The 22558-nt window shown below is 43.3% G+C and overlaps 1 protein-coding gene across 1 annotated transcript in view; it reads left to right on the top strand.

The window, feature by feature from the left end:
* KCNT2 (potassium sodium-activated channel subfamily T member 2) overlaps positions 1-22558 on the top strand; it is a 1265156-nt gene that overhangs the window by 1009471 nt on the left and 233127 nt on the right. The window lies entirely within an intron of this gene.

Here is a 22558-nt window from a genome sequence, read left to right as displayed (position 1 = left end):
TCCCCTCTAGACAGTAGACCGGATTCTGGTCAACAATCACGCTGATGAGCGGTCCAGTCTTCTCTCCCTTGGTATGTCCGATCAGATGGAGCAGGATCACAATCCACATTGACTTCATGGCTCTAAAAGGGAAGAAAGCAAAACATTTTAGTTGCAGAATTTTGTGAGGGCACCAACGATGAGGCACACGACTGAGTCCAGTAAATTCAAAGGAATTTCCCAGATCTCCCCCCCTTGTGCTCCTTGTTTGGCCAAGCAATCTGCTACGTCATTTTGTTCCCAGTATGGGGCAGCGCCTGTATGACCTTTTACTTTGCACCCCCATGTTTTGACTGGCAACTTTTGCACCAATGTTACAATATATTTCACCAGGAATACGTGTTTAAGTGGAGACCCATCTGAGGACATGTACTGGTGGATGTGCCAGAAGGGCAGAAATTCTGTAAGAGCATTACAGACCCACGCAGAATCTGAGTATAACACAATTTCTTGATCCCCTTTCATCATTTCTGAGTAATCGCAGCCATCTCAGTGAATTGTGCTGATTTGACTTGGCATGACCGAAGGATTGATGTTTGGGTCTTTGCATGTAGATCGATAATGTATATTCCAAATCCTGCATGTGGGGAACCCTCCACGTAAAAACATGATCCATCTGTGAAAATTGGGACTGCCTTTTCCGGGACCTTTTCATTTGCTGACAAAGGTCTAGAGAAATGTTGTGCCGCTGATTGTGGGGTGATAGCACATTCCTGTGGTATTCCTTGGTAAAGGAGGCCATGGGCCCTAGTGGAAGGATTATTTGTTCGTCTGGTATTGAATACATTGCCATCCTTCACTCTGTCTGTGAGTAGAAACTTAGTGGGCGTGTGCAGAATGACGGTGTTAAGTCCTATGATGTATGTGTAGTATTTCACTGCCCACAACGTGACAAGAAGGTGTTTTTCACATAGAGAGTACTTCATTTTCACAGGAGATAATGCTTTAGAAGCATATAATATGGGTCTTTGTTGCCCATGGATTTCCTGTGACAGAACAGCTGACAGGGCTGTCTCTGATATGGCAGTCTCAATGTGAAAGGGCAGTTGGTACTCTGGGTTGGCTAATACTGGCGCTTGCGCTAAAGCTTCTTTAAGCTTCTGCACTGGATTGGTGTGTTGCTCAGTCCCGTGTCATTGGGTATCCTTTTTCCCCCAATCATACAGTGGTGCGGACTTATGCGTACCATCAGGGATGAAATCCCACGCATAATTTACCACTCCTAGGAAAGATCTGAGAGTGGGCATACTCACTGTTAGGCCCCGTACTCACGACCAAACATGTCTGCTGAAACTGGTCCGCGGACCAGTTTCAGCAGACATGTTTGGCCGTGTGTAGGCCCGAGCGGACCAATTTCGGGCGGATCGGACAGGTTTCCAGCGGACAACTGTTTCCTGGACTTGCTTTAAAACAGTCCGCTGGAAACCTGTCCACCCGGACATGTACGGTCGTCTGTACAGACCTACCGTACATGTCCTGCCGCCCGCCATCCCTCGCATGCGTCGAATGACTTCGACGCATGCGTGGAAGCCTTTTAAAGGCAGGCCGCCCACGTCGCCGCGTCATTGTCGCGGCGACACCGCGTCATCGACGCGGCGACACCACGGACACGCCCCACGTATTGTTTACGCGCGGACCTCTGTTCGATGGTGTGTACGGCCATCGAACAGAAGTCCCCGGGGAGTCCCCGGGCAGACATGTCCGATGAAAACGGTCCGCGGACCGGTTTCATCGGACAAGTTTGATCATGAGTACTCGGCCTTAGAGGGAATTGTTTAACTTCCTTCTATCTTTTGCTATGCATAGGCTTGAAGTTTAAACTAATTACATCTAGCTTGTTAATTTTCTGTCTATTCATGGAAGACTACAGTCTTTTCCAGGTGACTCCATATTGTCTATCTTCCCACTGTGATTTCTTCCTGGCTTGCTTTGCATCTCAAAAGATGTATTAGACTGGTAGTCTCCTGCCACTTTCTCACAAAGCAATCATGCATATCAAATACGGAGAGTGCTATTTAGATATATTCAAGCCCTAACTGTCAGCCTATTTAAATTATCAGAAATTCTCCCCCACGACACATCTACCCTTTTTGTAGGATATTTTTATATCTATGTACAATTATGGCGATTAGACATACCAATTTCATAAGTCAACATGCCCAACAAGGACCAGCAACATACTAGTATGTTGCTGGACTTTGAGTGGTTATACCAGAATGATGCCTGTGGGTTTAGGTATCATATTTGTATCATTATTTTCAGCCAGCAGTCGGCTTTCATGTAAAAGCAATCCTAGTGGCTAATTAGCCTCTAGACTGCTTTTACAAGCAGTGGCAGGGAATGCCCCCCTCCCACCATCTTCCATGTTTTTCTCTGGCTCTCGTGTCCCAACAGGGAACCTGAGAATGCAGCCGGTGGTTCCACCAGATGACCATAGAGCTGATCAGAGACCAGAATGGTTAAAATCATCTCTATGGCCTAAGAAACCAGAAGCTATGAGCATTTCATGATTTTGCCAGCTTTTAACAGCATCATTGGGAAATTGGGAAAACATTTTATCACACCGATCTTGGTATGACTAGATGCTTTGAGGGCAGAGGAGAGATCCATGGTCTAACAGACCCCAATTTTTTCCAAAAAAAGAGTACCTATCACTATCTATTGCTATTATAGGGGATATTTACATTCCCTGAGATAACAATAAACATGATAAACTAAAAAAAATGGAAGGAACAGTTAAACAAAAATAAAAAAAAAGCAAAAATATATATAAAAAAAGCACCACCAATATATCATTAATTGAGACAACTTTGTGCAAAAAAAAAAAAGTTTGTAATTTTCCCGCAACTTGTGGCAAAATATTAACATACTCAACATGCCTTTCAGAAAATAGCTTTGGGTGTCTACTTTCCAAAATGGGGTCATTTGGGGGGGGGGGGGGGTTTGAGCTATCTTGGCATTTTATGGCCTTCAAAACTGTGATAGGTAGTGAGGAGTGAAATCAAAAATGTACGTCCTTGGTTTTCGTGGCCCGCACACGGCTAGGCTCCCTAAAATTCCCACACATGTGGTATCCCCGTACTCAGGAGAAGCAGCAAAATGTATTTTGGGGGTGCAATTCCAAATATAACCATGGCATGTGTGAGCAATATGTAATTTAGTGACAACTTTTTGTAAAAAAAAAAATATATATATTTTATTTTTTTGTCATTATTCAATCACTTGGGACAAACTAATTTATTATTCAATGGACTCAATGGGCCAGATTCTCAAAGAGATACGACGGTGTATCTCCTGATACACTGTCGTATCTCTGAGTTAGGCCGGTCGTATCTATGCGCCTGATTCATAGAATCAGTTACGCATAGATATGCCTAAGATCCGACAGGTGTAACTGTGTTACACCGTCGGATCTTAACTGCAATTTAAAAATGGCTGCTGGGGCGTTCTCGCTGATTTACGCAGAGAATATGTAAATCAGCGAGATACACCAATTCACGAACGTACGCAGGCCCAATGCAGTGTTTTTGCGACGTTTACGTAAGGGTTTTCCCAGCGCATAGTTACCCCTGCTTCTATGAGGCGCAGCCAATGTTAAGTATGGCCCGCGACAACATTTGAATTTTTTACGTCGTTTGCGTAATTCGTTCACGAATACGGATGGACGTCATTTACGTAAGCGTCGAAACCAATGACGTTGTTGCGACGTCATTTGGAGCAATGCACGCTGGGAAAATTTCCGGACGGCGCATGTGCTATTCGATTGGCACGGGGACGCACCTGATTTGAATAGTACACTCCCCCTAGCCGCGGAATTTGAATTCCACTGGAGGAATTACGATCCGCCGCCGCAAGTTTGGAGGTAAGTGTTTTGTGAATTACCCACTTGCCTCTAAAACTTGCGGCGGCGGATCTTAAATCAGATAGATTACGTGGATCTAAAGATCCGCTGATCTATCTGAATCTGGCCCAATATGCCTCTCAGAAATGTCCTTGGTGTGTCTACTTTCCAAAATGGGGTAATTTGGAGGGGTTTTGTACTGCCCTGCAATTTTAGCACCTCAAGAAACAATTAACTTTTGCACAAACCAATAAATATGCGCTTATTGACATTTTTTTTACCAAAAACATGTGGCTGAATACATTTTGGGCTAAATGTATGACTTAAATTGAGATTATTGTTTTTGTCTTATAACAAAAAGTAGAAAATATCATATGTTTTCCAAATTTTTGGTCTTTTTCTGTTTATATTGCAAAAAATAAAAATCGCAATCAAATACCTTCAAAAGAAAGATATATTTGTGGGAAAAAAGGACGCAAATTTTGTTTGGGTAAAACAATGCATGACTGCGCAATTACCAGTTAAAGCAGCACAGTGCCAAATTGTAAAAAGTCCTCTGGTCTTTAGGCAGTCTAATGATCTGGGGCTTAAGTGGTTAAAGCCTCATACACATGATCAGACTTCCATTGGACTTTTCAGTGGATTCTGGTCTAAATCGGCATTGGCCGTGAACTTGTTCGGCATACACATGGCAGAACATTTTGAGCCAACTTGGTTTTTCAGCTCTTTACCACCACCCTTTGGGAAACTTCTGCTATTGTTGGCTGATGTTTAGCATTGGTTCTGAGCATGCGTGTTTGTACTTTGGACTTCTGTACAGACGATCGGATTCTCCTCCATCGGAAAACAATTGTCCAATGGAGCATACACACTGTCGGGTTGTCCAATCAAACACGTCCGTCAGACCGTTGTCAAAAAGTCTGATCATGTGTATGGGCCTTTAGGTTAACCAGTTCTAGTCTTCATGTCAGTGGGCTGGCGTATAAGTAGGGATACTGCTGTGCTCTAGTTTGAAATACTCATCCAAGTTTCAGATTTCATCAGTAAGGGTAATGTTAAAATAGTAAAAGAGAAACTTTGGTAACACAAAAAAAGTCCCCACAGGGATAAACATGTGGATATATACGTTTTTATTTTTTCATAATGAAATTTAAAAATGTCTTCTTTCAACCCTATAGAATGCAGAGAATATACCACATCTTTCTGTGCATTTTAAAATAACTTTTTTGCTTACAAAAATAAGAAGTACAGTGCATACAGGAAGTATTTTACAGCACTTTACTTTTTCCATATTTTCTTATGTTACAGCCTTATTCCAAAATTATTAAATTCTTTATTTTCCTCAAAATTCTACAAACAATACTCCGTAATGACAACATGAAATACGTTTGTTTGAAATCCTTGCAAATATATTAAAAATAAAAAAGGAAAAAATCCCATGTATATAAAAGTATTCACATCTGTTGCCATGACACTCTAAATTGAGCTCAGGTGCATCCTGTTTTGACAGATTAACCTTAAAATGTTTCTACAACTTGATTGGAGTCCTCCTGTGGTAAATCCAGGTGATTAGACATGATTGGGAAAGGCACACACCTGTCTATATAAGGTCCCACAGTTAGTGCATGTCAGAGCATAAGCCAAGCTATGAAGTCCAAGAATTTGTCTGTAGACCTCTGAGACAGGATTGTATCGATGCACAGATCTGGGGAAGGTCCCAATAAGCACAATGGCCTCCATCATTTGTAAATGGAAGAAAAAGAGTGTCCAGTGGAGAAGGGCCTTGGTCAAAGAGATGACCAAGAACCTGAGGGTCACTCTCACAGTGCTCCAGCATTTCTCTGTATAGAGAGGAGATCTTTCCAGAAGAACAACCATCTCTGCAGCTCTCCACCAATCATGCCTGTATAGCAGAGTGGCCAGATCAAAGACACTCCTCAGTACAAGGCACACAACAGCACACTATGAGTTTGCAAAAAGGCACCTGAAGGACTTTCAGACCATGAGAAACAAAATTCTCTGGTCTGCTAAAACAAAGATTGAACTCTGGCCTGAAGGGCAAGCGTCGTGTCTGGAGTAAACTAGGCACCACTCATCACCTACCCAATACCATCCCTAAAGTGAAGCATGGCAGTGGCAGCATCATGTTCTGGGAATGTTTTTCGGTGGCAGGAACTGGGAGACAAGTTTGGATCAAGGAAAAGATGAATGCAGCAATATACAGAGACATCCTTGATGAAAACCTGCTCCAGAGCGCTCTGGTCCGATGGTTTCTTAACCAATAGGTCAAAACCGATCGTTAGTAGGCACGACCATCGGTTAAAAATCCAAGCATGCTCAGAATCAAGGCAACGCATGCTTGGAAGCATTAAACTTAAATTTTTTCAGCACGTCGTTGTGTTTTACGTCACCGCGTTCTGACACGATCGGTTATTTAACTGATGGTGTGTGGGCGTGACGGACCATCAGTCAGCTTCATCGGTTAACCTATGACAACGTTCCTTTGGACCATTCTCATTGGATGGACTGATTGTGTGTACAAGGCTTGAATGTCCTCGAGTGGCCCAGCCAGAGCCCAGACTTGAACCCGATTGAACATCTCTGAAGAGATCTGAAAATGGCTTTGCACCGACGCTCCCCATCCAATCTGATGGAGCTTGAGAGGTCCTGCAAAGAAGAATGTCAGAAACTGACAAAAATAGGTGTGTCAAGCTTGTAGCAACATACTCAAAAAGACTTGAGGCTGTAATTGGTGCCAAAAGTGCTTCAACAAAGTATTGAGCAAAGGCTGTGAACACCTACATGTGATTTATTTCATTACATTTTTTAATACATTTGCAAAAATTTTAAACAAACTTCTTTCACTGTGTAATTATGGGGTATTGTTTGTAGAATTATATGGACAATAATTAATTTAATTCATTTTGGAATAAAGCTGTAACATAACAAAATATGAAAAAAGCAAAGCGCTGCAAATACTTTTTTGATGTACAGTACATTATACAGAAAACCTGAGGTGCCTGCAAAAACCTTAGTTATCCTACATTCCTGACTACTGGGCAAATCTGATCAATCAAAACTTCAGCATTTTCTTGATATTGTTAAAGCTTGTGTGTTTCATGAAATGAGATCTATTTTCTTTCATAAATGTCTCACTGTTTTCTGATATCAATGAGATTTCTTGTACCACCAAGCTTTTTTCTTTATGACAACATATTGCTTATTTTTCCTCTGAGAATACTTGTTATCGAACTAGACCGCTGAGTGTACTCTCCTAAAACTTTCCTAATAAACACAAAATTGAAATAAACTACGAGAGTCCTTCAGAGTACTAAAGCATGTTTTTATTTAGATTTGAACACGTTTATCATTATATATACTGTATTGCAACACATCATTTTTCATTTCAAATTATATTGTTACATGATAGAATGAAATGGCAACAGTTTTGAGCAATTTACATTTTATTAGGCCAGTCCTTAAGAGATACACATACCACTTGATGTTCTGCCACATATAAAGTGGAATTTACAATACCATGTTGCAAAAAATATATAGTGATCAGCCAAGTGTACAGGTTTATTTCAAACTCTGTTGGGGTATAAAACATTTTTTTGTACTTTTCTGGTGCTATGGTCCTTTAAATTTAAAACATCCCTGTCTCCTGTTTCTGTAACTTTATCATCACCTGCAGCAGATTCAGGTAGTTCTTAATAGTGCTGTGTTTATAAAATGATGCTATTATTGCACCAAATTAACCACTTAACCACTTACTGGACAGCCGCACTCCAATAAAAGGTAAAAAGGTGGTGCCTTTTATTCTGGTAAAAAAATATTACAAAAGCAAGAAAAAAAAAGCAAACAGTGGGGTAATAGAGCTAACTAGTTTCACATTGATAACCAATGCTTAGTCATAGCTCTTGCTTTTGTAGTATTTTCTCACTGGTAGCCCAGCCTCCCACAGTTAGAATCACTCCCTAGGACACACTTAACCCCTTCCTTGCCACCTAGTGGTAAACCCCTTCCCTGCCAGTGTCATTTACACAGTAATCAGTGCATTTTTATAGCACTGATCGCTGTATAAATGACAATGGTCTCAAAATAGCGCCAAAAAAAAAACAGATTGCCGCCATTACTAGTAAAAAAAAAACATATTAATAAAAATGCATTAAAACTATCCCCTATTTTGTAGACAGTATAAATTTTCCCCAACCAATCAATATACGCTTATTGCAATTTTTTTTACCAAAAATATGTAGAAGAATACACATCGGCCTAAACTGAGAAAGAAATTTTTTATTTATATATATATATATATATATATATATATATATATATATATATATATATTTTGGGGATATTTAATTATAGCAACAAGTAAAAAATATTGCTTTTTTTTCAAAATTGTTGCTCTTTTTTTGTTTGTAGCGCAAAAAATTAACACCACAGAGGTGATCAAATACCACCAAAAGAAAGCTCTATTTGTGGGGGGAAAAAGAAGGTAAATTTTGTTTGGTTACCATGTCGCAAGACCACACAATTTTCAGTTAAAACGATGCAGTGCCGAATCGCAAAAAGTGCTCTGGTCAGGAAGGGGGTAAATTCTTCCGTGGCTGAAGTGGTTAAGGACCAAGCCTCTTTGTGAGATTTAGTGTTTACACGTTTTTTTTTGCTAGAAAATTACTTAGAACCCCCAAATATATATATTTTTTAACACCCTAGAGAATAAAATGGCGGTCGTTGCAATACTTTTTGTCACACCGTATTTGTGCAGCGGTCTTACAAGTGCAATTTTTTGGGGAAAAAATTACTTTTTTGAAGAAAATAAGACAACAGTAAAGTTGGCTAAAAAAATATATATTGTGAAAGATAATGTTACGCCAAGTAAATTGATACCCAACATGTCATGCTTCAAAGTTGTGCCCGCTCGTACCCTTAAAAAATATGGAGATAGGTGACTTTAAACATTTCTACAGGTTGCATGTTTTGAGTTACAGAGGAGGTCTACTGCTACAGTAGGTGTTTGTGATATTGTGTTTTTAGCACGACAGCATCGCGCTGATTCTCGGCGACATGGTGCCGAGATCTCGCCGATATCTCGCACTCACTGGAATAGTGACAGCACATTCCAGCAAGCGCGTCATAGAAGCGACGGCAGATCCGACTTGGATTCCCGCCAATTCTACACGTGTGCGGCGTTTGTTATGAATCCTGAGGGGGAAGTCCCCTCCGGATTTTAAATAAAAATTTGGCATGGGTTCCCCCCTCTGGTCTGTTATGGGTTGTAAGGAGAGCACCCCCTACGCCGAAAAAACGGCGTAGGGGGGTCCCCCTACAATCCATACCAGACCCTTATATAGGCCTCACAGTCCCATCATGCTCCGGTAGGTACCACGTGGGTAGGTATCACATGGGTAGGTACCAGAGCATGATGGGACTGTGAGGCCTATATAAATCCAACGCAAGCCGCGCACCCGTCATTGCAGCGAGAAGAGCCGGCCGGCGTGTCAACATCTGGAGAAGACGGAAGACGAGAAGAGAAGAAGATGACGTCACAGAAGAGCGGACTGACCGCCGCCAGTATAGCGGCGGCCAGCCCTGAAGGAGAAGGAACCGGACAGCGGGAGGAAGAACCGGGGTGCGCCGAGTCAAGAGCGGAGAGCGGCGAACATAGAAGAAGACCCCCCCAGAGCTGAGAAGACCCCCGGAGCAGAGAAGACGTCACAGAAGAGCTGAGAAGACCCCCGGAGCGGAGAAGACGTCACAGAAGAGCGGTGAAGACCCCGGAGAGCAGGAGAAGACCCCCGGAAATCGGAAGAAGAAGCCTCCCCTGGTAAAAGAGCTAAAGAAGACAGGGGAGGCCTCCGGAGCAGACTAATAAAATATTTTAATACCCTGTGTGGTTTATTTGTGTTTTTACAGGTGAATGGGTAGGGGTACGATGTACCCCATACCCATTCACTTAGGGTGGGGGGCCGGTATCTGGGGGCCCCCTTATTAAAGGGGGCTCCCAGATTCCGATAAGCCTCCCGCCCGCATACCCCGACAACCAACGTCCAGGGTTTTTGGGAAGGGGCCCTGTCCTCATCAACATGGGGACAGGGTGCTCTGGGGTGGGGGGCCCCCCCAGTGCGCCCCCTGCCCCAGAGCACCCGACCCCCCCATGTTGAGGGCATGCAGCCCGGTACGGCTCAGGAGGGGGGGGGGGCGTTCGCTCGTCCCCACTCCCTTCCTGACCGGCCGGGTAGCGTGCTTTGGATAAGGGTCTGGTATGGATTGTAGGGGGACCCCCCTACGCCGTTTTTTCGGCGTAGGGGGTGCTCTCCTTACAACCCATAACAGACCTAAGGGCCCGGTATGCTCCTGAGCGGGGAACCCATGCCGAATTTTTATTTAAAATCCGGCAGGGACTTCCCCCTCAGGATTCATAACAAACGCCGCACACGTGTAGAATTGGCGGGAATCCAAGTCGGATCTCCCGTCGCTTCTATGACGGCTTTGTCTCCATCGCGGCTGGCCAGCTCGGCGCTGGCTCCCGCGATGGGGCTCGTAGGTGCTCAATCTCGCCGAGAAAGGGAGCGAGATTGACACAATATGTTATTATTATTATTATTATTATTATTATTATTATTGCTCTTGTTTTAAGGATCGTGGTGATATCTCACATGTGTGGTTTGAACATCGTTTTCATATGCAGGCGCTGCTCACGTATGCATTCTCTTCTGCGCACAAACTTGTCGGGAAGGGGAGCTTTTAAAAAAATTGGGTCACTTTTATTCCTATTAAAAGGAATGTAAAAGGAATGTAGTCCCTTGTAATAGAAAAAAGCATGACAGGCCCTCTTAACCACTTGGCACCTGCGCCATAGCCAAATGACGGCTACAGCTCGCACCCCAAATGCCGGGAGGGCACGCTGTGATCACCCGAGACCCGGCCCCTTACACGTAATCAGCTGTCAGTGCCACCTGCCATTGCCACTTGCAAGTGCCCATAGTGCCCATCAGTGCCACCTATCAAAGCCCATGAGTGCCACCTACCAATGCCCACCAGTAGTGCCAATCAATGCCACCTAGCAGTGCTGCCTATCAGAGTAACTTATCAGTGCCCATCACTGCCACCCATCAGTGCCCATCACTGCCACCTATCAGTGCCGATCACTACCAGCTATCAGTGACACCTATCAATGCCACCTATTAGTGCCACTTCTCAGTGCCAACCAGTGCCACCTATCAATGCCCTTCAGTTCCACCCATCAGTGTCACCAATCAGTGCCACCTATCAGTGACCACCAATGCCTCCTCATCATGCCCATCAGTGCAGCCCATCAGTTCCCATCAGTGCAGCCTAATCAGCGTACATCAACGAAGGAGAAAAATTTCCCGTTTGCAAGATCTGTCCTCATTACACAACTGAATGTTAAAACCCTCTACCGTACCGTTAGTTTTTGTAATCATTACAGGGTCGATGCATCATCATTCTCTGTGAAAACATTAGACATGTCCTGCAGATATACGTCGGCAGAATGGCACGGCTGGGCACAAGCACGTACCTGTACGTCCTCTTTAAGTGCCCAGTCCTGGGTCGCGGGCGCGCTTCCGCAACCCGGTCCGAAGCTCCGAAGATCAGTCCCCGGAGCTGAAGAACGTGTAAACACAGCTTTCCCGTTCTTCACAGTGGCAGCTTCATTGATCATGTGTTCCCTAATATAGGGAAACACGATCAATGACGTCACACGTCCAGCCCCGCCCCACTACAGTTAGAAAAACATATGAACCCAACAGCGCCCTAGTGGTTAACTCCCAAACTGCAATTGTCATTTTCACTGTAAACAATGCATTTTTATAGCATTTTTTTGCTGTGAAAATGACAATGGTCCCAAAAATGTGTCAAAATTGGCCGATGTGTCCGTCATAATGTCGCAGTCACAAAAAAAAAAAAACGCTGATCGCCGCCATTAGTAGTAAAAAAAAAAAAATAATAAAAATCTCCTATTTTGTAAACGCTATAAATTTTGCGCAAACCAATCGATAAACGCTTATTGCGATTTTTTTTACCAAAAATAGGTAGAAGAATACGTATCGGCCTAAACTGAGGAAAAAAATGTTTTTTATACCTTTTTGGGGGATATTTATTATAGCAAAAAGTTAAAAATATTGAATTTTTTTCAAAATGTTCGCTCTATTTTTGTTTATAGCGCAAAAAATAAAAACCGCAGAGGTGATCAAATACCACCAAATGAAAGCTCTATTTGTGAGAAAAAAATTACGCCACATCACAGGACCGCGCAATTGTCAGTTAAAGCGACGCAGTGCCGAATCGCAAAAACTGGCCAGGTCCTTTACCTGCATAAAGGTCCGGGTCTTAAGTGGTTAAACTAGTGCATTGTTGGTTCACTTATCTTTTCCTTCGATTTCCCTTAGAATTTTTTTTTCTTTGTCTGAATTACTCACTTCCTGTTTCTCCTCAGTAAGCTTGCCCCCATGTTCTTGCTGGGGGTTAGTCCTGATCCGCGGCCCATCTTCTTTCTTCTCCTCCTCGCGCTGCCTCCTGGCGAATGGGGGAGCGGTGTCTACTGGGACCTTGTGTGTGTCCCAGGAGACATCGCCCATTCACGTAGCGCCGCGCAGCTCGCACATGCGCAATAGGGAATTGGGCAGTGAAGCCGCAACGCTTCACTTCCTGATTCCCTCACCGAGGAAGGCGGTGGGGCAGCCGAGACCCGAGCGATTGCTCGGCTTTGGCTTCCATCATCGTGGGCACCCTGGACAGGTATGTGTCCTTATTAAAAGTCAACAGCTACAGTGTTAGTAGCTGTTGACTAGAGTTGAGCGAACCCGAACTGTAAAGTTCGAGTTCGGTACGGACTTTGGGTTTTTCCCGAACCCGGACCTGAACCCGAATAATTGGAAAAAGTTCGGGTCCGGGATCGGAGTTCGGGAAAAAAAATGCGCGGAGGTCCCCGCACATTTAATAACCAGACCCTTTATGTCTGGTATGGATATTAAGGGGAACCCCGCCGTCAAATTTAAAAAAAAAATTATGTGCGATTCCCCCTAAATATCCATAACCAGACCCTTCAGGTCTGGTATGGATATTAAGGGGAACCCCGCCAGCAATTTAAAAAAAAAATGACGTGCGGTTCCCCCTAAATATCCATAACCAGACCCTTCAGGTCTGGTATGGATATTAAGGGGAACCCCACCAGCAATTTTAAAAAAAAATGACGTGCGGTTCCCCCTAAATATCCATAACCAGACCCGTTATCCGAGCACGTTGACCTGGCCGGCTGCAGAAAAGAGGGGGGGACAGAGTGCGCCCCCCCTCTCCTGAACCGCACCAGGCCACATGCCCTCAACATGGAGAGGATGTCCCCATGTTGATTGGGACAAGGGTCTCATCCCCACAACCCTTGCACGGTGGTTGTGGGGGTATGCGGGCGGGAGGCTTATCAGAATCTGGAAGACCCTTTTAACAAAGGGGACCCCCAGATCCTGACCCCCCCCTGTGTGAAATGGTAATGGGGTACACTGTACCCCTACCATTTCACGAAGGAAGTGTAAATTCTTGTAAAAAAAAACACACACACACACACCGTAGAATAAAGTCCTTTATTAATAAAAAAAAAAAAAGAAAAAAACTCCAGCGGTGATAATCCACTCATTCCCGGCTTCCTGCTCCAACGATGTCCTGATCCAGCGACGAGTGCGGGTGATCTCCAGCGTTGAGAAGATCCAGCGACAGGTGATCTCCGCTCCAGCGATGAGAAGATCCATCCATCCGGAGCGCAGCATCGCCGACCTCCTCTCATCGCTGGACACAGCCCAGCGAATGACGCCCTGGAGCTGTGACATTACTTATATAGAGGAGGCAGGGCCACCCGTCACGTGACCCCGCACCCTCTGACGTACCCTCTGCTACGTCACTGGGGAAGCCCAGGAAGAGGGAAGACTCTGGGCTTCCCCAGTGACATAGCAGGGTTATTGAATTTGCGGGGACCTCCGCGCATTTTTTTTTCTAAAAGTCCGTGTCCCATTGACTACAATGGGGTTCGGAGTTCGGGTTCCCGAACCCAAACTTTTTTTTAAAGTTCGGGTTCGGACCTGAACCCGAACATCCAGGTGTCCACTCAACTCTACTGCTGACTTTTAATTTTTCTTTTTTTTTTGCCCTCCACTTTAAAGGAACCTATTTATAAAATAAAAAAACTAACCTTTACAACCCCTTTAAAAAAAACAATGCTGATCCTGCCATGAAGGTTCATGTCTTTGCACTTTCTGTTATATATATACTGTATATATATATATAGTGACAACTGTTTCCTGCATTGCCGCTTTGTCACATGCACATTACTGCAGGCAGCCATTCTGACACACATTGTAAAGACATGATCCACTGTTGTTGCTTTCAGCAAGCTGTATCAGAGTAAGGATGTGTAGCTGAGGTTGGAATGATTGCATATATACATGAAATGATTGTAAAGAGGCTGGAGGCGATCATAAGCAATGTGATGCAAAGAAAGTGAATTAAAATGGCGCAAAATTATTATTTTTTTAAATACCAATTGATAATAATGCACAGTGCTTTAACAACTTAGTGCCAGCCAGTTGAATTTTGATACACTTTTAGTGTGGAAAATATAGCACATTTTATTGGATATATACCTTCTGGATGATTTAAAGTCTGTAATACACCAGATACAGTATTGCTGAGTCAATGGCTGCAAACAAAACATTTTTCATTAGAGTGACAAATAGTAGGCTTTTACTCACATTTACAAGTGTTCAGCAGAGCACAGAAAGCTGATGTTGCAGGCTTCTGTTAGATGGGAAGAAATGCTATATGAATTCATGCTGTGTTTCCATCTCTACTCCTCTTTGCTTTTACCCATGACTTTCAAGAATACATAAATTAGCTTACCGGCAGATGGTTTTCCCTTTCTTTCCTTTTTTATTATTTCATGTTGCAGCTGAAATGGGAGAAGTCAGTCCTTCTTTATCGGGTTAAGATTTTAATAGGAAAAAATAACTAATAACAACATGCCCTCCCTTCCTGTGTTTCTGGCTTCCTAAAATGTGTGCGACTACAAATTAAGAAATGAAAGTTCAAGCAGTTTCCTATAACTTAGAAGGTAGTAGTGGGGATAATAAATTAGAGTCCCTGTTAAAGATACACCAATAACTAATGCAGCGTACACACGACCATTTTTAATGGTGTAGAAAAAACAACGTTTTTTTCAACCCGATTATTGTTAAGCCGGCCTTGCCTACACACGATCTAGCAAAGCGCGGTGACGTACAACACATACGACGGCACTATAAAGGGGAAGTTCCATTCAAATGGCGCCACCCTTGGGGCTGCTTTTGCTGATTTTGTGTTAGTAAAAGTTTGGTGAGTTTCAGTCTGTTACATCATGATGAATGTGCCATCTCCATTACGAACGCTAGTTTTACCAGAACAAGCGCTCCCGTCTCATAACATGCTTCTGAGCATGCGCGTTTTTTTCATGTTGTTAAAGCCCACACACGACCACTTTTTACGACGTTAAAAACAACGTGGAAATTTAGAGCATGTTCTAAATTTTAATGCCCATTTTTTACGTTGTGAAAAGTGCTCTGGAGCCCACACACGAATGTTTTTAATGACATTTAAAAAAAAAAAAAACATTTTACACCCACGAAAAACGATCGTGTGTGCACGGCATAACTTTACATTTGACCTGAAAGTATGATGTGTCAGTAACTTAAATGTTATTTGGAAGCTAAAATGAACTAGTTTAGGCGAAAAAGTAATTCCAGCAGAAACGTTTCCGAACAAATGGTGTCTGTCAGTTTGGAGAGAAAAACCCATAGTTCTTGTGCTTATGGTTGAGTATATTAATTGTTAACAGATAAATAATCCAGTTTGAGGAGATGGAAAACCATTTAGTTTTATCATATGACCTCCAAAAGATTTACCCCCCTTCATGACCAGAAAAAGAGTAACAGTTTCGAAAAAAATAAAACTATTTTTACTTTCTGCTATAAAACATATCCAATACAAATCAAATTTCTTCATCAATTTAGGTCAATATGTATTCTGCTATATATTTTTGGTAAAAGAAAATCCCAATAAGTGTATATTGATTGATTTGCAAACTATGAGATATATTTATGCCATTTTTTTTACTAGTAATGTCAGCGATCAGCGATTTTTAGCAGGACTGCAACGTTACGGCAGACAAACCGGACACCGAACTGACACTTTTGACCAGAGCTTTTTTTATCAGAAAATAGGTGCAGGAACTCAACCATTCAGATTTCACAAACAGTAGAAGGGTCTTAAAGGGGCATTAAATACCAGAATTGCATTACATACAGTGTGCAGAGTTCAGGGGGTTACAAAGCTGTCACTTGGAAATACAGAAACCAGACTTCTGTGTTTACAAGTGATTGTGGTGAGCCGGCACCAAAGGGTCTGAGCCAGAGGTGGTCGAACTGAGTTCCCCCAAGTTCCCCCTGAAAAAAAGCCCTGCTTTTGACACTTTTTTTGGGAAACAGTGGCATTATTACAGTGAACTGTGCTAAAAGTATGCACTGTTACTATACTAATGAGACTGGCAGGGAAGAGGTTAAAGTGGAGGTTCACCCAAAAACTAAATTTTTAACATTAGATTGATGCTCATTTTGTCAAGGGGAATTGGGTGTTTTTTTTTAAATAGAAGCAGTACTTACCGTTTTAGAGAGAGATCTTCTCCGCCGCTTCCGGGTATGGGCTGCGGGACTGGGTGTTGATTGACAGGCTTCCGACAGGCTTCCGACGGTCGCATACATCGCGTCACGATTTTCCGAAAGTAGCCGAACGTCGGTGCGCAGGCGCCGTATAGAGCCGCACCGACGTTCGGCTTCTTTCGGATACTCGTGATGCGATGTATGCGACCGTCGGAAGCCTGTCGGAAGCCTGTCAATCAAATAGGAACGCCCAGTCCCGAAGACCATACCCGGAAGCGGCGGAGAAGATCTATCTCTAAAACGGTAAGTACAGCTTTGATTTAAAAAAAAAACACCCGATTCCCCTTGACAAAATGAGCATCAATCTAATGTTAAAAATTGTTTTTCTGGTGAACTCCCGCTTTAAGACCAGGGGCAATTGAAGGGTTAAGTGTGTCCCTAGGGGGTGCTTGCTAACTGTGTGGGGGATGGACTCACTGAATATACACAGAGATCCGTGTTCCTGCTTAGCAAGAACAGAAGATCTCTTTGTCTATCCCTGTCAGAAAAGACACAGGCAAAAATCAGTTCTGCCTCTCTGTGGAGCGATCGCGGGTGCTCGGTGAACGTCGCGTCCGCCCGCTCTCCGATTGGCTCCCCCTCTGGCCAATCAGTGCTCGGGCCCTGCTGTCTATTGCACAAAATGACATACTGGTACGTCGCTTGTGCAATAGAGCCAACCTGGCACAGTAAATGTACTGCGGCCAGTCGGCAATTGGTTAAAGCAAATGTAAACCTGATTCAGGAAATTTGAGCTGGGTACATCTACCTGTAGTGTTCTCTTCTCTCTGTTCAAAGCCCTTAGTCCTGTGGCTTTCTCCTATTCCGTTCTTCTGTTATCAGCATGATAACTTCTGACAAGTTCTCTGACATCTGCGATAAAGCCAGCCTGAATTTTGTGTCAGGGTGGGTGCTATAAATAGAAAAGCAGAGAGCTGGTCCATTCACAACACAGCTCTGCAAGTCTCTGCCTATGTGGAGGTGGATGTGTGCCTTTCCTCCAATAAGCTGTCTCACATTGTATGGCAGTGTATCCACACCCACAGATAAATCAGAAAGAGAAAATTCTAACAGGACGTGAACTTTGTAAACAGTATATAAAGCTATAAAGCTGAAGACAGCAAATATGTAAAACTTATGTAGGAGGATTTATTTTTTCTCTGTGCATCTAAGGCTGTTCACCTCTGGGTGTATGTAAGGGTGTACATCCGCAAGAGGCATGTATAATTAAGTGCTGCAGCACATTACTACTTTAACAGAACTAAAGACTACAATTTTCTGTCAAAGGCCTCATTCACACAAGGCGGATCTGTTTAGTGGAGTCTGCCAGCTCAGCGGGAGATTGCTCCGTTGATCTCCGCTGAGCCGGAGGATGAGAGGTTTGTCTCTGCTCATTAAGCGGTGAAGGGCCTGTCAGAGAGGTGTTGATTACTATGGCGAGATTGGACGAAAACAGACAGCATGTCTGTTTTCATCAAATCCCATCCGATCCAACCTGCCAAGACGGATGGCGAACGTATCGCCATACTTCTGATTTTAGTGGATTGGATGGCAGACAGGTGTCAGCGGACACATCTCCGCTGACATCGGTCTCCCCATAGTTGTGTTCTCCAGGTACGCCACCACTTTTGTCAGGTTCATGTTTCCCATGGTTCCTTCCATGAACCATTACAAAAAAAAAATGAGATCCATTTAGGCCTAAAGGCATCTTATTGAACCCATAGAATTTCAGAAGCCTAATGAGTGCAGGTTTTTCTATGCTTTGAAATGTGACGGTACCTTCTTTAAAAAATAAAAAAATAAATAGTTTATATATGTACCCATCATTTGAGTATATAGTCTAATAACAGTCCGACACAGGACAGCATTATTACCTCCACCAAGTGAATGTCCAATGACTATATATTTTCTATACATTCACTTTCTAATTTTATTTCAGTTTAATCACTATCGCACTATTCATAGGGCTTTCCTGATATATGTTTCCAAAACATACCTTCACTTACAAGACTTTGCACTCATTAACAACACATTTATTCTGCTCGCACACATTATTTCTCTGGTATCATTCACACACACATTATTTCTCTGGTATCATTCACGCACACATCATTTCTCTGGTATCATTCACGCACACACATTTCACATTTGGTTATATCACATATCAGTCTTCACTCATTCACACATTCTGCTCCTTTCCCTTCTTCCCCCTCTCCCCTCCCTTCCTCCTTCTTTTTCTTTTTTTCCCGATTCCCCCATCCCTCCACCCTGCCCCCCCCCCCTTTCCCGACCTCATTTCACATTTTCCTTTTTCTTTTCACTCACTTTACCCCTTTCACACATCCATCACTTTCTCAATCTATTCACTCCCCCACACTCTCTTGTCTCACATACGTCTCCATAGGACCTTCAGTTCATATGCTTTTTCACTCACATATTTTTTCTTTTTCTTTTCTTTTCTTATTTTTCTGCTCCTTTCGCCCATTCACCCCTTTCACACACACATCTACTCTTTATTTTTTTATTTTTCGGCTACTTTCACCCATTCACCCCTTTCACGCACACATCCAATTTATCTCCTCCACACTCTCTTGTCTCACATACGTGCTCCTGCTCCTTTCACCTATTCACCCCTTTCACACACAAAACTATTCACTCCTCCACACTCTCTCGTCTCACATACGTTTCCATAGGACCTTCAGTTCATATGCTTTTTCACTCACATATTTTTTCTTTTCTTTTCTTATTTTCCTGCTCCTTTCACCCATTTACCCCTTTCACACACACATCCAATTAATCTCCTCCACACTCTCTTGTCTCACATACGTGCTCCTGCTCCTTTCACCTATTCACCCCTTTCACACACACAACTATTCACTCCTCCACACTCTCTCGTCTCACATACGTTTCCATAGGACCTTCAGTTCATATGCTTTTTCACTCACATATTTTTTTATTTTTCTGCTCCTTTCACCCATTCACCCCTTTCACACACACATTTAATCTATCACTTTTTTCATTTTCCCATATTAGTCTACACATCCTTTCCATGTGTTTTCAGTTTTGGGTCTCATTTGCATTTACATTCGTCTGCATAATATGCACATTAACCATGTATTAACCCATTCATTCACACATTCACTCATTCATTTTATATGTTATAGTTCTGCATTTCTAGGACTTTTTATGGCTAATGGATGATAGGATGCACGTTTGTGGACATGTGGAAAACACTTTCAGCCCTATCTGTGTGATACACCTGTGATTATCCTTTTCCCTGATTAGCCAATTAAACAATTAGCTTTGAGGGCGTCTACACTATTGATTTCTATGTTGAATAGAATATAAATTTCTTCTTTTGCTATACATAACCAGCTATGAATAAGCACTGTATGAGAGTGTGAAACGCGTTGGCCCTTTTTCCTGATTTTTTGCTGTGACATCCATGTTGTGACCAGTTTTTATTAAAAGGAACAAATTTTTATTTTTGGAGTGCGGCTGTCTCGGTTCTTTCTTATACATTTTTGCATACTATTGCAGTGCCTGCACCCAAGTGTTTGGACTCCACTTTGCTGTTCTCTGGGACCTCTGAGCGGTAAACTTTCTTTTTTTTTTTCACTTTGTTTGTTTGTGTGCTAGCTGCTTTTTTTCACATATATGTTTGGTTTAGCACAGTGTTTTCCCTTTTTTTCACACTAGAGGAAAGGTTTCAGGGATTCTATTTGAATATGTTTGTGGTCCCAAAGAGGGACGGTGTCCGTCCAATCTTAGACCTCAAGGCCCTCAATGCCTTTGTGAGGGTGCAAAGGTTCCACATGGAATCAATTCGTTCAGTGGTTGCTGCGCTTAATCCGGGGGACTTTCTGGCATCCCTGGACATCATGGACGCATACTTGCATGTCCCCATCTGCGCCAGGCATCAGAGGTTTCTGTGCTTTGGGATCGGCGAAGACCACGATCAGTTTGTGGCTCTTCCCTTTGGCCTAGTGTCAGCACCAAGAGTTTTCACCAAGGTGCTCACCTCGATTCTAGATTTGCTGAGACAGCGAGGCATTGCCATCATGGGCTACTTAGACGATCTCCTTCTGAGAGCTTCTGGCTCAAAATTAGAGGAGGACGTGTCTATACCCAGTCAGACACTCTGGGAATTTGGTTAGGTGCTGAATATTCAGAAGTCGGTCTTGGTACCGACTCAACATCTGGAATACCTAGGATTGATTCTGGAATCCTCGGAGGCGAAGGTCTTCCATCCTTTGAGGAAGTTGCAGACACTCCAGTCGGCGGTGAAATTGTTACCATCCCACAAATGGTCGTCATACTTACCTCCTCTATGTGATACCTTGATGATGCCTATGTAATCAACGTTCACGTCAATGTTCTCATTCATCACCTTCCCTATGGAATTTTAATTGTACACTGAACTGTGTGATCCATTCATTAACCCAGTGTCACATTTATTGCGATATAAGGTCCTTACACGGACTTTATATATATATTTTGTTTATATTCACTTTTGTGCCTATATAACCATTGTGCACATCATTTAGCGCTGCACTATTGTTCTACTATACTTTCCTCTAGTGGCACAGGTAAAATTACCCCGCACATCAGCAAGTCTTGTACAGCTCCCAATAAGGCAGAGGAAGATTTGAGGTAAATAATCTGTTTTGCGGACAAGAAAGAAACTCGATCATGTACCCCGAAGTGACCACCTCGCAGACCCACTGGTCGGAGAGCAGGGAGGTCCACCGAGCTGCAAACCCGCAAAGCCGCCCCCCCACCCTTGAGTAAAACTTCCCAGGGACGTGTCTGTCCCCCAGCTGGACCTTTGTCAGTCTGGGAGTATTTGCCGGCTGACCCTGATTGATGAAAATAGCGCTTCTGCGTGGAATAGGAGGGCCCCGGCTTACGGCGCGGCTCCTTCCCCTTAGTGGACTGAGGTAGAACAGTGCTCTTACCTCCAGTCACATCCTTAATAATGTCACCCAGCGAGGTACCAAAAAGCCTGCCACTCTTGAAGGGTAAATCAGCCAAAGCTTTCTTGGAAGCTTGGTCAGCGGACCAGCATTTCAGCCAAATGCATAATACCACCGCCGATACAGAGGCTCTGGAGATCAAGGGAGTCGCATCCAGAGTGGCATCACAGACATACACAAGGCCCTGTACCAACTGGTCGGCCAGCCTCACACACTCAGGGGGGAGCTGATGCTCCTCCACTGTCTGGCGCAAAATCTTTGCCCATTCAGTAAGTGTCTGAGACACCAAGTTGCAGCCAAGATAGGCCACAATGCAGACCCCAGCATAGTGAACATTTATCAAAGATAAATGCGTTTTTATCTGTCACTGACTACTATGTTAGAAAATGCACCCTCTTATTGATGCATGGCCACCCAAAACTTCACCTAAAAGTAGATGGCTGCTTTGATAGCAAGTGCCTGTCTCTGGTTATCAACTCTTGCCTGTGGGAAATACTGGCAGAGCGAATGCAGAGGTATGCAAAGTTGATGTGTCTCACCTCCCTCTGCGTTCCTCTTTCCAGTGCTTGGCTGGGGCAAATGCATGGAGCCAGGGACAGGTGCTTGCTTTTAAAGAAGCTATCTGCTTTCTAGTTGTGGTGTCAGCCGGCCATGTGCCAAGGAGAAATACCCTGTCTGACATTGCAGATAGTGTTATAGGGTACCTAGGAAGATGGGATGAAGTAATACACATAGTCAGTGACATGGGAAACTGAATACAGTAAAATAAATAGTTCAAATTTTAAGGGTAGGGTTAGGATTAATGTTATGGTAAGCTCTAGGATTATATTTTCTATTAGAGTTGGCATGTTTTTTGCACAAAATCAGGTAGCGGCAAGTTTAAAAGAGCCACGTGGCAATTAAATTCTTTATATAACCCCAGTTATTTCCCATCTACTGGCCTACCCTTTTTTTGT

Source organism: Rana temporaria, chromosome 7 (genome assembly GCF_905171775.1).
Source record: "Rana temporaria chromosome 7, aRanTem1.1, whole genome shotgun sequence".
In the NCBI taxonomy this organism is placed as follows: domain Eukaryota; kingdom Metazoa; phylum Chordata; class Amphibia; order Anura; family Ranidae; genus Rana; species Rana temporaria.
Note: the sequence above shows the minus strand (reverse complement) of the source record. Positions and strands in the feature narration are given on the sequence as shown.